Source organism: Drosophila innubila, assembly GCF_004354385.1.
Source record: "Drosophila innubila isolate TH190305 chromosome 3L unlocalized genomic scaffold, UK_Dinn_1.0 0_D_3L, whole genome shotgun sequence".
NCBI classification, from domain to species: Eukaryota; Metazoa; Arthropoda; class Insecta; order Diptera; family Drosophilidae; genus Drosophila; species Drosophila innubila.
In genome coordinates, this window is record NW_022995376.1 from 27,106,986 (window position 1) to 27,119,229 (window position 12,244).

The window sequence follows — 12,244 nt, forward strand, 5'->3', positions numbered from 1 at the left end:
CATGCATCAAAATGGTGTATGGTCACTCTGACAAATCAGCTTTGGTTGGTGTTAGAAGAAATTAGTTTAAATTGATTGCATAGTGTGGTTTCAGTGTAAATCTGATAAATAAATAGTATCGATCTACTTATACTATTTTTATAATTAAAAAGTCTTAGAAAAATAGTTTTCACAGTTTCTTTTGCCATGTTGTGCTTTTGCGCCTTTTTTTAAATTCATGAAATCAAAATCAAATCATTGTACAAAATGGGTTGTTCCTGAAACTGATTCAGAGTTGCTTAACCAAATCAAAACCAAATCCATATCTGTTTTAGGAATACCCCAAATAGTTAAGTACGACCAGTCCGAGTTAAATATAATGTAATAAACAAAATAAAATAAAATAAACTGGATTTGTTTCCAGAACGTGTAAATTCTTAAGTATATCGTCACAAAATTTTAACCAATTTTAACCAAACGAAACTGAATTAATTTGTAACACATCGGAAATATTTTTGCTTATATCGATATATCGATGATAAATATCCCAAAAGTAACCCCATATGATTGTATTGATTGTGTTTTGCTCGAGGGATTATTGCGCTTTTAAATGAATTATAAAACCGCTTTCATTTAAAGTACGCCAATAATCTTATGGACAGTGTTTAAAGTTTTCAGGTAGGAACTATAATTTGAATATGTGTCTATTCGTATATGAGAATAAGCATGCCAATGAAGTCTGTTTATTTGATGGTAGTTTTGTTTTCATATTCCTAAATACATATGTATGTACATATATTCAGAGTGTGGGTAAATACATGTGTGTATCTGTATGTTCATATTTTTACATAAAAATATTGCCTTGTTTACTATACATATCTCCAAGTGAATGTTTTCATAATAACATATGCATTCACATAATTATGCACATGTTCATATGTACATACAACATACATACGAATACATTATTATAATATATTATTATTATTCTAATATTCTTAAGCTGTGTGCAAATTGTGTGCTGCATGGTCTTATAAAGTGCAAGTGTGCTAGATATAAGTGAAAGTAGAAGGGGTCTATGATACTATAAATAATATGCAAATATTTTAAATCAGGACGAAAGTCACGGTGTTTACATATTATATGTGTCTTGTACCTGTCGAGTTCTTTGACACCTGATTTTAGCGCTTAAGATAAAAAGAAATTAAATTCGTAGACAAAACAACTAGTTAGTCTTAAGTCGAGAAAATTTAACAAAAAATTTCGATAATACTTTAAAAACATATGTCTAAAGGAAAATTTGGCATTCTAGTTAGGGTATTTCATAAACAGATTCAGATTTGATTATACACTCACGGTTGCCACTTAACAAAATAAAAAAGCGCCAAAAAAATGTTTAAAAAGAGCAAACTTCACGAAAAAGAGCCAATTTCACTAAAAAAAAGACCCAATTTCAATAAAACTACCCAATTCTTATGAAACAACCTAATTATTTGCATAACGGAATTTTTTTTAACACAATATATTCAAATTAAAATAATATCAAAAAGCACATTTTTTAAAATCAACAATAACATTAGTAACATCAGTAAATATCTATAATACGGTTCTTATCTCAAAAAAAAAAAAAAAACCACAAATAGGTGATGATTTATCAGTAAAAATTAGATTGGGGACTCACTCGGTTTATTTTTAAAAAATCTTTGAAATTTTCATACAAAATTAAATTATGCATGGTTGTATTGTCCAATTTTTCACTACTTTGCCCGTTTACCAACACTACTTTTGTAAGCGAATTTGGGTAAATACCTAATTTTGATTTCTAGCCGTTTTCCAACACTATATATAACGGAATCGTGCAGAAAGCTTTAATTTTTATAAAATGTCGTGCACAGGTTGTGAGAGAGAGTTTCTTAGACTCAGTGAAAGTTAGTTGCTAGACTTCTTGCGGAGTCACAACGTAATACTCAGTGAAAAGTTGAAGCTTAAAGATGTCACGGATAGGATCCATGAGGGGATTATGGCCATTGGAAGGCTTTACAACCCTTCCAAAGAGCTGGTCATAAATGAATAGGTCCATTTAGATGAGGTGAGTTGTTAAGGTGAAAAAAGCGCCGCAGGCAACAATTAAAAAAAAAACAATCCCGCGATTTTTTTTAAAATAAATTTTGCTTACGGCCCATATATTTCACATCCTCATGGGGAGACGATAATGACGATTTTGACGCTGACGACGCAGAAGCTGCAGATGATATATTTTAAAAAGAAATATGCGGTTCACTTGTTAAATATTTTTCAATTTAAAGTTACGGCAACATTTAAACACCAGTACGAAGTAGTGCTGGTAAACGGCTATAAATCGGGCGCGTCAAAATTAGGTACTTAACCAGATTCGCTTACAAAAGTAGTGTTGGTAAACGGACAAAGTAGTGACAAATTGCACAATACAACCATGCAAAATTTAGTTTTGGATGAAAATTTCAAAGATTTTTTTAAAAATAAACCAAGTGAGTCCCCAATCTAATTTTTACTGATAAATTCATCATAAATCACCCCCTATTTGTGGTTTTTTTTTTTTTGTTTGAGATAAGAACCGTATTATAGATAATTACCGAGAATTTAAGTACAATGGTAAAATAGATTTATATTTAATTAAGTAACATTAACAATGAGAATTTCAGTAAAATGGACCCAGCGACAAAAAAAAAAAACCGCACTCTGCCATTTCTTTAATTTTTGCATTCTCTACCTCAGGGTTTCCCCAAAAGTTATTCTATTTGTATAATTTTAATTTTTGGGAGTTGCCCTGATTGTTTTCTTCTGTGTCTCAGTTGCTAAAAGCACATTTTGCTGAACTTTTTCTTAGAGCTCTTTAGAAATTATGGCTAGCAAAAATGTGCATGTGCTGAACAAAACATGTCAATTTGTAAAATAGCAGATAAAACTAACTTCAATGAAAGTGAGACTATTGTTGAACAAATTTCGTGAGACTGGAGAATTGGAGCGGAAGGAAGGATCAGGCAGAAAAAAATGCACAAGTGTAAGGGAAGATCGAGGTATTGGGGTTAAGACAAGGACACCTGCCAAAAAGCCACTTCTAAAGATTCGAATGAAGAATGCTCGCTTAAATTGGGCGAAGGATTATCAAAATTGGGGTGAATCTTAGTGGTCACGAATCATATTCTCGGATGAATCCAAATTCAACCTTATTGGACCCGCTGGCTCCCGCACAGTTCAACGTAGAACAGAAGAACGATATTCGGAAAAGTGCTGCATTGCCACTGTAAATCATTCGCCTTATATTATGGTTTGGGGATGCATATCCAATTATTGAACTGAATCGCCTTTAACGCTTCAGGGAATGGTGAATGCAAAAAAGTATGAAGAAATTATTCTCGGTGGACTTGAGTTGGATCCGTTACTGAGAGGGAACACGAACCCATATTTCAGGACGATTCTGCACCGTGTCATTGGGCGCGCTCTGTAAGTGATTTTTTGACTCTATGTTGTTTTAATAATTTTTTTAATTTTGACTTCTTAAATGACAGACAACCATTTTGAAGGAGAATTTGGGTAATAAGACCTTAGATTGGCCATGTAACAGTCCTGACCTGAATCCCATAGAGAATGTCTGGGGTTTTATGAGCGCGAAAATAGGAAAACGGATGCCAAAAACTATGGTGGAAACTATAGAAAAGGTATGGTTTGAGGATATAAATGAGAAATATCTGAAGGCTTTATACGATTCAATGCCCAATAGGGTCAAATGTGTAATTAAAGCCATGGGCGGAACCACAAAATATTAAATAATTGTTAATTTAAAAAAAATATCGAATGCAATTGTTTTTGTCATTAATCTGTAGTAAATATTGTAAATCATTGGAAAAAAATTTATTTGTATGAAAAAAAAAACATTATTTTATTATTATTTATTTTTTTCTTTCAACTGGTAAAATTTCTAAAGAATCGTTTAAAAAGTTTCATTTCAAAAAATCTTTTGTTTCTAATTATGTATGTGAGATATGAATAAAAGCCGTATGTGATTTTGTTAGAAATTGATTAATTGACAAAAAGTAGGCGAATAGAATAACATTTGAGGGGTCCTTTGACGAGACAATGCAAAAATTCATGAAATGCCAGAGTGCGGCTTTTTTTTTTGTCGCTGGGTGTACATTTATATTGTTGGTAGCGAAAAAGTTTAGATCTAAATTACATTCTTAATAGTTTTCAAGAATCTCTTGATTAAACTAAAAGAGAGCCAACTCCAATAAAATAGTGCCATTGCGCCAACGGGAAAAAATAGCCAGTTTTGGCGCAAAAACTCCAAGTGTGGCAACCGTGTATACACTTTGCCCTCGCTTAACACGGACTCTTTTAGCACGAATTCGGTCTTACACGGTTTCAAATTTGCTCCCATCGCCCTTTTAACACACTGAAAACCTCGTTCTTACACGATTTTTTTATTAAGGAGATTCAAAAAAGAAAACATGTTGAAACGAAACGGCTTAAACTATAAATGCCACCAAATGCAATTCAAATTTGATATAAGTGGAAACATATGATCTTTTACTTTTTAATATTTTTGAGTTCTTAAAAAGTTTAACCTCTTAATTATTTATATGAGGTAACTTTTTTAATTTAATACCAACTTTTAATTTTAAAAATATGAATGTTATACATATATTTAAGGCATATACTTAGTAACGTTTGGTTAATTGTGAACAAATGTATGAAACTTTAATAAAAACCGACCAAATATTAATAAAAGAGAAAAATTTTTACTGATGCCAATTTTGGCCCGTGTTAAGCGAGGGCCAAGTGTATTTTAGATATGGATTCGCCGATCAGCTGTTTACAGCTGTTCTATACACAATTGGTAGAAAACGCTAAAAATTCGGAAAAATTGGCACACAACAGCTATAGATATGTTCTATATATCGTTGGAAAGTTATTTTTAGGCGTACAATTGAATTTCTAGAACATTTTTAAAAAATTGATAGATTGCAGTAATCGCGTAGATATCAGAAACTATAAGAGCTAGAGACTTAACTCTTAGTACATAGCATCCTGGATAACAGGAACATATTAAGTTTGTTTTTATTTTTTGATCAGACCATCATGTCATATATGCCATAGTGGCATTCCAGCGTTCTGGTCTAAAGTATATAATTTGATCGTTCACTTCGGTAAGTGGAAGCTGAAACTGATGTATGCATAAAAAAAGAGATCGCACAAAACGGTTAACCTTTTAAGTTTCAGAAAAACCCGGTTCAATTGGGCTTTACTTGCAATTTGATATTCATAAACATAAACTCTTTATTAATTGTGAAGCTAAATTCCGAATGAAAATATGTTTATATACTTCAATACAATGATTTAATTTTGTCGTTTCTCTGTGTATCATATAATAAAATTAAACGCACTATTCATATCTTTTTCTCGCACACAATAAATAAAGACCCTTTTTGCCAAACATTATTGACAAGTTAAAGATAAGAGTTCAGCTCAGTGAGAGCTGTGTGCTTTATTATACCCTGTGCCCATTAAAAAAATGGACACAAAAGGGAATTATGTGATTCGATTTATTTTGTTCTGTTTTGTCTAAAAATTTTATATATACCTTGGTAACCAAAAATTGGTACAGAACTGTTCTGTAAGATTTTCACTGTATCACAATGTGACTCTATTTTGTGATACTTAATGATACATGTCAAAAGTCACATTATCGTCGCACAAATTGTGCGTCCAACAGTTATGACAAGCCAAAGGAGAGACTTTAATGTAAGCACTTCGGGCATCGTACAACGTCAGAGGCCATCACAGTGAGTGCATTCAGCAGAAAATTCAATCAGTAATCGCTCCTTTATTTGTGATTGATCAGTAATCAGTTCAATTGGCGAAAAATACTCAAGGTGTCTGCTCGTAGCATGGGTTGCATACGATTGAAGCACTAAAAAATACAAAAAGTCCAAGATCTAACACCTGCACATAAGAAAGTTTGCTTAGAAAGAGCAAAAGTGTTAAGACACTTGCACGTTACTAGCGAGCTTGAAAATATTGCATTTTCTGATGAACAAATTTTTACAGTTCAGCAATTTGTAAAGAAAGCAGAACGACCATGTATGGTAACAAGACTAATCAAACGACAATTAAGACAAGGTTCTCTGCGGTTTTCATCAAACGGGTCGTAAAGGTAAACCAACATTTCTACGCTGAAAATATCTTTGCTTTCTTGGGCACGTAAACAGTTTGGTGTTACCCTTTGGACATTTCAACAAGACTCGGCACCATCTCATAAAGTCAGACAAACCCAACAATTTTCACAAGACAACGTTCTCAGCTCTAGTTCCTCGCAGGAATGGCCGCCAAATTCTCCAGATTTATTCACAGTGGATATTTCCATATGGTCCATTCTGGAGGCAAAAGTGTCAACTACTTTATTGCGAGACTTAGCATTTTTTTTATAGCAAAAGCTACAAAAATTGTTGAACTGCTATTAGCTATAAATCTAGAAATTAAAAAAAATGATTTAGCTACGGCCATTTTTACTTTTTAGACCCCGTACTTAATAAAAGTACATGGGTCTGTTGGGTTTGTTTTAACGAATATGTGCGTAACAGGCAGAAGGAGGCATGACAGACGCTATAAGGTATATATATTCTTGATCAGCATCAATAGCCAAGTCGATATAGCAATGTACGTCTGTCTGTATGAGAGTCTAGATCTCAGAGACGATAAGAGCTAGAGACACCAAACTTGGTATGTAGGTTCCTCTGTATTGCAAACAGATCTAGTTTTTTTTTCAAAATTTGGCCACGCGCCCTTTACCGCCTACAAATCGACATAGAAAATTTTATATCGAATTAAGTTATTCTTTTTATTCATGACCGAAGTTGGTGCAAAATCGTACCCCTAAATCATATAGCTGACATTGGACCGATCAGGCGGAAATCAAGTCTTAGTATGAAAACCTTTTTTGTTTTATGAGATATCATAACCAAATTTATAGAACATGCTTTTAAATTAGTCTCATACATCCTAACCGAAGTTGGTTCAAATGGGACCCTTATATAATATAGCTGTCATAGGACCAATCGGGCGAAAATCAAGTCTTAGTATGATAAACTTTTTTGATTTATAATATATCATAACCAAACTTATTAAATATGCATTTAAGTTAGTCTTAAATATCCTGTCGGAAGTTGGTTCAAATCGGTTGACTATATCATATAGTTGTCATTGAAACAAGTAGTCAAAAATGTAATACAACGCTCTGCAACAGCGTCAAGTGAGAAAAATATTTTTGAATTTTTAGCAGTCTTTGCTTTTTCCATAGTAAGAACGGGGTCTCCGACAGTCGAGTATGCTCGACTGTGGTACCGCGAGTGAAGCGAGGCGGGGGTTGGCGAGCAAAGCGAGCAGGGGAAGCTGAAAAATTTAATGAAATGCTATGGTAAAACCATTTTGTCAAATGGAAGAACTATTTCACAAGCACAAAGTTTTGGGCAGAGGTATTTTTGAACAAAGTTGTCGGATTTCAGAACCCAAAAAATATTTAGATATTGTCGAGGATGCATCGATATGGTCAATAATATAGTTGTTGTTGGAATAAAATAAATAAAAAAAAATCGATACATTTAATTTACGTATTATATTTTTGTTTTTAACAATTTGTTTTTAATTTAGCAGTTTTGGCCCACAATATCTGGCAACACTGCTGTCAGACCACATTACTGCTGCGTGTAAAGTTTTTCCGAACAAATTCGAAACTATAATTCGCGGTTTTAGTGGCTACATCGAACAATAAATAATTTTTGCTGATAATTTTTGAAATAAAAAACTAGTCGGAAAGGCTCGCGATCCCGACCATATAGTACCCGTTACTTATTTTAATATATATAAAATTACTTTATAGAAATTACTATCTAATAAAAGCAACTTCATACTTTTGGGTGCTTGTATTACCATAAATATTAATAGCTTTGGCTAGCTATTATTGCCGTTCTACTTGTAGGATCTTGCTGCGTAATCTTGATAACAATTTTAAGCAAACGATCTGCGTGGGCTATACAGAAATCTGTGTGCCAAATTTGGTTGATCTATTTTTGATGGTCTCCGGGATTCTTTTGATCATACAGACGAACAGACACACATTAAAGGGTCAAAGATGCCTCGTTCTCCTTGGTTCATACATTTGCAAGAACACAATATATCCTTTTACTTATTTTTTGAACTTTGAAAGCCGACCCTTGTATATTTAAAAAAATTTATTATTGTTTGCTGTCAAAATTTACTTTGAAGTTTTTAGAATATATGGGCATTTCCGCAGAAACGACCCAAAACAAATTGTGAAATTTTCTTCCGAAAACAAATTTAAGTTACTTATTTAAGCAATTTTCAAATAAATTAGCACAGTAGAATGGAAATTCCGACTTCAAATTTAATTAAATTCAGTTTTTAATATTGATGATTTAATATATCCCTGATGGCCGATTAATTCAATATACAGGGTAGGCCATTAAAAGCTGGCCCATGTAAATACGCTATAACTTTTGACTGCACTGACCGACCGACGTCGCTCGAAGGCAATTTATGGCATGAAACATTACACTCCAAACAACGCGCCGAAATTATTCAGCTGTACATTAAAAAATACCTATTTATTTTGTTTACTCAACATGCGTTTCGCAAAAAAATATAGTGTTCCAGTTAAGAGCACAATTAAGGGTTTATACGCACCGGTAATCTTTGTAATGTCAGTCATGCATCTGGACAACGAATAAGACGCTCCAATATAATCATTGAAACCGGACGAGCCAGTATTGAGGAGATTCCAACGACATCCAGTTATCGCCACTCATAGCTAACATGACATGGATAACTTCTTGGATCAGCAGGACATGCCATTCATATTATTGAAACCATTGTTTTTGTTTAAAAATTACACGGGTCAGCTTTAAATGGCCTACCCAGTATATGTAACGAATTTAATTTTAAATTAATATCAATAATCTGCTGCGACGACTTTCTGCTGTAGTTCTCTTCCAATCACTGCGGGCTTAAACTAGTTTAAATGAATTTATTTAGCTGTGCTTTTCTGCAATGCATATTAAATTTGTGCTCTTTTTTCTTTATTATTAAAGAAACAAATTTTTTTTAAATATGAAAGAAATTAAAAAAAAAATTTACATATTTTACTATCTGTCTGCATTAATGATTAAGTTACAATGTCAAAAACAAGAGCAATTGCATAAATTTCTGATATCACACATGATCATAATTTTAATGTTCGTGGTAACTCACCCTTTTTGCGCACAGTGCAGAAAACCAATTTTCTGGATTTATTTTTATTAATTTATATTTAAAATTGCTATATTAAACTTTATTTTGTTCGTCACAAAATTGGATATCAGAAATTTTGGTGCTGGATTAAGCTTTCGTCACTTGACTTTTACCTCGTGTGGAGGTTTTGTTTTTTTGTGTGATTGAGCTCTCTCTGCCGAATGCCTGGCTTTAACCACCTTGATCACCACAACGTTATAACGTTTCGAAGGGTGCAAAAGGCGACTAGCAATATATACAGATAGTATGGAAAATTTGCTACGACTGTCCGATCAGATCAAGTTATATACCGATTAAGGTTAAGTCCTAACTAACAAAATGGCATACAAAAACTTTTGTCAACTCACCTGGTGTATGAGATAAGGGGGTGTAAGTGGATTGCAGCTAATGGAGCCGTTGGGTCCTTTTCCTAATATTTTTTAAATTTTTTCAAAATTCTTTTAAAAAATACGCCTTGATTAATACCTTGATCACCCAAATCCGATCAAAAGATAATAAAATTTTAAATTTTTAGTGGGCTTTCCAAAATGAAATGAAAAGCTAGTTTGTTTGCTTGCCTGGTTGTTTGTCTGTTTGCATCAAAGCGCTTAGATTTTATGATAGGAATTTGTTGCTATTTAAAAGTCTAAAACGAGTTTTTGAAAAACCGCTAGTTTAGCGGAATTAAAACCTCTTCAGTTCCCATTCTTTTTAAAAATACTTATTTTACTGTGCCGATTGCGAGCTATTCTTATTTATAGCCCTTATTAAAATTTTTATTTAATTTATATATTTAATTGAATATCGTTCGTCACAAAATTTGATATCAGAAATTTTAGGGCATCTAGGCTTTCGTGAAGAGGATTTTTTTTGGAAGATTTTATAAATGTACCAAAAAATCTCACGATGAATTTATGATTTTGTCGAATTTTTACAATTTTTTCAATATGGGAACATCAGTTTTTCGTGTTTTTGAGACGCCATTGAAATTTCAAAAAGTGCTTATCGGCTTTCGAAAAAGCGATCAATAACGAAAATTTTAAGACCAATATCATTAAAATCCATCCACGTCAATTTGGGCAGAGGCTGGTTCCGTTTGACAAAGAACGTATAGATTTTTTAATGTTTCTTAAAACTTACTTGCAATAATAAAGGGTTTCTTCTCTTATCTCTTTTTAAAAGTTGATTTTACAAAATTCTTACACCGCTATTTCACTAATGAAAGTGTTATTGCCAAGCTTTTAATTTAAAACAGAATAATTTCTAGTATACATTTTTTAATTTATTTTCCTTTTCATTTTTTTCCATTGTCATCCTATTCTAAATTATTATTTTTTTTAAATATTTATTAATAGTGCCTCGTGGACATAACTGTTATACCAATAATTCTTAACCACACAACAAGCATCAGTATAAACTTATTTATTTAATAAATTTATGTGTGTGCGCGTGTGTGTGTGAAATTTGAAAACGAATTTGACCTCCTTCCAGTGTGAATTTCACAAAAAGCAGTCTTATTGCACTATGAAAATTACTCAGCTATGGTGTGCCAAAATTTCTTCATCCTCGGCCTGTGCTGCATGAATATCAGTCAGTCAATCAGGACAAACAGCTTTATATATTAAGAACGTTTTGAAAAAGTAAAAACGAAACGAAAACGAACGTTTTACTATTTGCTGTTTCCAATTCCGACCGATCTCAAAAATAAAAAGATTCAATCTTAAATTTTCCTCTTAAATACGATTAGAATTATTTAAAACTATTTTTGAAAATTAATTTTAAATATTTCGTGTTAAATATAGCACATAGAAGTTGAATTAGACTAAAATTTCGTTGCTCGAATTTTATTTAAAAACTAACTCTTGCAGCTGTCGATTTTTAGAGTTAGTATCGATAGCAAAAAGTAAAGCGGAATTCAGAACAGCTCGGTTTAGTCATTGCCGCTCGGTTTTGTTTTGTATGCAATTTTTAATAGATGTTTATAAAAAAATACTTTTAAAATATACTTCCACTTTAAACAGTTGAAGTAGTAATGTTACACGATTCTGAAAATGTGGTTATTTGAATTTTCAGTTTATTGTTTTAGGGAATTATTTTAATGCTTTATAAAGCATTTACTCTTGATTCCGCTCGCTCAACAGCACACGTTTTGAGAACGAAAATTCTTGTCGATTTGCGGAATTCGGAACAGCAATCAACTCGATTTGCGGCAATTCCACTTCGGGATTCGGAACAGGCCCGAATATATTATTCTGCCAACGCCGTTGAAAAAAATAAAGGTGCTGAAAACAGCTAAAAACACTAGGCAACAGCTCAAATCTGAACTAAACCAAACCCACTTTTTTGGATAGATATGGGGACCCATATGACAAAAAACATGTTTTTTTCTATGGTGAGGCTTATTTAAAAATATTTTTAATTTAGCTTTTATTTTTGGTTTTAAGAGGTGCGCCCAGATTTGTCATTATTACTGCCCAGAATGCCCAAACCTATTTTCAAAAGCTTTACTTTTTCTGAAAGCTTATAACTTTATCTGTAATTCAATCATACACAGTCTAATATTTAAACCAGAAGTTTAAGAGCAATCAATTTTTGAATTAAGAAAATGATGGTATTTTTTTAAATATTTTTTTGACGATTTTATTACTTTAAAACTTCAGGAAAACTTGAAAAAAATATGAAATCTGTTTTAAAACTGTATTTGCATAGCTACATTAATTAGACCGATCGTTCCTATGGCAGCTATATGATATAGTGGTCCGATTTCAACCAAATTTGCTAAAGATACACAATTTATTTATATGATTGGGGTACCTTAAAAAACAACAAAAGCTTTCATACCAAACATTGGCAGCAATATGATATAGTAGATCTATTTATACCCACTTTGGTCAGGATGCATAAGATAAATTTAATTGCATATCAGTTTAGTTAAGATATCTCA

General features: G+C 32.4%; 2 protein-coding genes across 5 annotated transcripts in view; both read left to right on the forward strand.

Annotated features, from left to right (window-relative positions):
- Window positions 1–547: 547 nt before the first annotated feature.
- The window catches only part of LOC117788863 (neuronal calcium sensor 2), a 41,645-nt gene continuing 29,948 nt past the window's right edge, over window positions 548–12,244 (forward strand). For both annotated transcript variants that reach the window (XM_034627785.1, XM_034627783.1), the window contains exon 1: window positions 548–657. The gene's annotated coding sequence lies outside the window, so the exon portion shown is untranslated. The remainder of the gene's footprint in view (window positions 658–12,244) is intronic.
- LOC117788862 (neurocalcin homolog) overlaps window positions 567–12,244 on the forward strand; it is a 99,104-nt gene continuing 87,426 nt past the window's right edge. For 2 of the 3 annotated variants that reach the window (XM_034627779.1, XM_034627778.1), the window contains exon 1: window positions 569–657. The gene's annotated coding sequence lies outside the window, so the exon portion shown is untranslated. Of the gene's footprint in view, window positions 658–12,244 lie in introns of all 3 variants that reach the window. The other variant, XM_034627780.1, reaches the window with a different exon arrangement.